Raw genomic sequence first — 3,173 nt, forward strand, 5'->3', positions numbered from 1 at the left:
TATAAAATCTAAGAGAGAATCCATAGGAAATGCCATAAATCAAAAACACTGTAACAGAAATGAATAATGCCTTTGTTGAACTCATCAGGAGACTGGAAATAGCTGAGGAAATAATCAGTGTGCTTTAAGATATGTCAATAGAAATTTCCTAAACTGAAATACAAATAAAAAAGTAATTGAGAAACAGAACATCCAAGACATATGGAACAACTTTAAAAGATATGACATATGCATAATTAGAATGCCAAAATGAGAAGAGAGAATATAGCAGAGGAAGTATTTGACATAATTGTAACTAAAATTAATGATAGACACCAAACTGAAGACCAAGAAGTCTCAGAGAACACCAAGAAGAATAAATACGAAAAGTACCAGACATAGATATATCTTATTCAAAACTCAGAAAAGCAAATACAAAGAGAACAACTTGAAAGAGGTTGGCTGGGGTGAGGGTGAGGAGACATGATATTTCTATAGAGACAAGAATTACAGAAGCCTTCTCATTAGAGACCAAGAAAGCAAGAAGAGAGAGTACAATAAAATATTTAAAGTGTTGAAAGAAATAAACTACTAAACAAGAATTCAATATCCTAGTTCTGTGGAAAATGCCAATGGTAATTTGATAGGCATTGCACTGAATCTGTAGATTGCCTTGGGTAGTGTACTCATTTTAACAATATTGATTCTTCCAATCCAAGAACGAGTTATATCTTGCTATCTGTTTGTGTCATCTTCTATTTCTTTCATCAGTGTCTCATAGCTCTCAATGTCACTGAAACTTCATTAGTGCAGTTTAGAGGAAATGCTTAAGATTTGGCATACAGTAAGTCCCCTACATATGATCCTTCAAGTTGCGAACTTTCAAAGATGAGAATGTGCGTTCGCATGTCCAGTCACCTAAGTTAGTTCACGTGTCTGGCGTACATTGTCATGTGCATGCATCCTCTACAAGTGGTTGCGGTTTTGTGTACTTTACAGTACTGTATAGAGTACAGTAGTACAATATCTTTATTTCAAGCCCAGGATGTCTGGAAGCAAGCGTAAAAGCAGCGGTGATATAGCTGGTACTGTACTGTACTTTTCAAGATACTGTAGTGTAAAGATTAAAAATGTTCTCTTTATTTTTTGTGTTTGTTTTTTATGTATTATTTGTGTGAAAAGTCTAAATCTATTACAGTACAGTACTACATAGCCAATTGTGTTAGTTGGGTACCTAGGCTAACTTTATCGGACTTATGAACAAATTGGATTTACAAACTGTGCTCTTGGAAGGGAACTGGTTGGTATGTAGGGGACTTACATACATATTAAGTGATAAGAGGCACAATGTTTTCCATACAGTTTCATGTATAAATATTGATATGCACTTGGGCCAGAGCTGTGATGGATCAGCCGATATGCACCATTTTTATGTCAGGGATGATACTGTCTCTGCCCTTTGAGCACTGGAGGGACAGTTGCCCCATGCATTTCATCCTCCAAGGCACTGCCCTCGCGGGGAGGGGCTGCTTTGGATCTTGCCATGGCACTGCTCGCTGACGTCCCGGTTGTTGGCTTTGTCACTCATTTTATTCCCTGCCCCTTTTGCCCTGTCATCTCACTCTACCTCACACTTGGGGAAAAAGGTCCTGCTGCATTCGCCCAGCACTGGGAACATCATCACGAACTCTGACAGACACGGGGCCGGGCAGGTCCAGGCTGCCGGACCTCACAGCCGTGGGGATCTGGTCAGTGGTCGGATATCTCAGACTGGGTCCTGAGCTGAAGCTGGACACAGACTGGGTTTCCGAGTCATTTTCAGACACAGAGGTGCTACTTTTGTCATCTTGAGAAGCCTCGGAGGCCACAGAAATGGCATCCAGCTCGGGCTTGCGCCCCGACAGGTTCTCTGTGGTCGCGCTGCCACCTTTGGCCCTGACGCCGCGGCTGCGAGGCCCTAGTCGCACTGGCGTGCTGCTGCTCGTGCATCGTGTCCGAGATCGTCTCCAGGTTCCTCAGGGCCATCTTGTATTCGCCCTTCACCATGACAGCTTGGCCTACAGGTCGTCCACTATCTTCCCGAGTTTGTCCTCCAGCTGCCACATGCGGTCCATGGCCGTGTTGTACCTGGTCGCAGGCTCCTTGTGCAGTCTTGGTCAGCTCCGCCTCCATGACCCTCTGCGTGGCTGATTCAGCATCTCCTGCGAGGCCGAGTCGAACTGCCGTTTGCCATCCTCCAGCAGGCACTGCTCGGCCACGGGGATAGTCTCCGTGGCGGCTCAGGAGGTCCTGCGTGGTTCTCAGAGCTTCCAGCTGAGCCAGCCTCGCCGCCCTCCGCACCTCCCAGTAGGGCTTCGGATCTTCCACGGCTTTGCGAGTTTTCTTCACCAGCTTGTCCGGTTTCACCGTCGCTTCTACCAGAACAGAGCAGAACTTGTGACAGATGTCCTCAAGTTCAGTTTCGCGTCTGTTGATATCATCTGTGGATTGATTGAATGTCATTAGTTCTCCCTGGATCCGGGGGTCCACCTTCCTCCTCCTCCTGCCCCAGCTCCATCCCTTCCTTCTCTTCTTCAGAGTACGAGTCCCCCTTTGGAGGGACCACGGGGAGTGGTGGTCGCGGGCTCCGCCCCACCCAGCGCTATCAGGAGGCACTGCTGGCTTGTGTAGTTTTAAAGGACAGCAAGAACCACAGGGCCAAAAAAAAGTAAGCAAAACAAGAGAGTCAGGAAAGGAAGATGGACAGACATATAAGAACGAGATTACATAGAACTTCACAAGCCATAAAATATTTGGATTATATTCTAAATCTGAAGGGAAACCATGAATCAAGATATCTTAATTTATATATTTTTTTCTTTTGCTAATACATTACTGAGGGTAAATTTATGTAGAGTGAAATACACAAATCTTAAGCGTACAGATCAATTAATATTTACAAATATATATGCCTTACTCTCAGACCAAATAAAGAACATTTCCATTACACCCAAAAAGGTCCCTCACAAATATTTCCAGTCAGTACCTTTGCCCTGCTACCCTCTACCACCATGCAGACAAATAACTATTCTAATCTCTATCCCCAAAGATTGATTTTTAATGTCAACATGATACATTGACAAGCTGTAAGATATACATGATGTTTATGTCCCTACACATGCTGAATGAACTAATAAGATGCAGATGGGGTGTGA

At 44.1% G+C, this 3,173-nt stretch overlaps 1 pseudogene; it reads right to left on the reverse strand.

The window, feature by feature from the left end:
• Positions 1-1,388: 1,388 nt before the first annotated feature.
• Positions 1,389-2,551, reverse strand: LOC114906570 (annotated as a pseudogene).
• Between the last annotated feature and the right edge of the window lie 622 nt (positions 2,552-3,173).

This window comes from Monodon monoceros, unplaced genomic scaffold (assembly GCF_005190385.1).
Source record: "Monodon monoceros isolate NGI ecotype Baffin Bay Population unplaced genomic scaffold, NGI_Narwhal_1 Super_Scaffold_22, whole genome shotgun sequence".
Lineage (NCBI taxonomy): Eukaryota > Metazoa > Chordata > Mammalia > Artiodactyla > Monodontidae > Monodon > Monodon monoceros.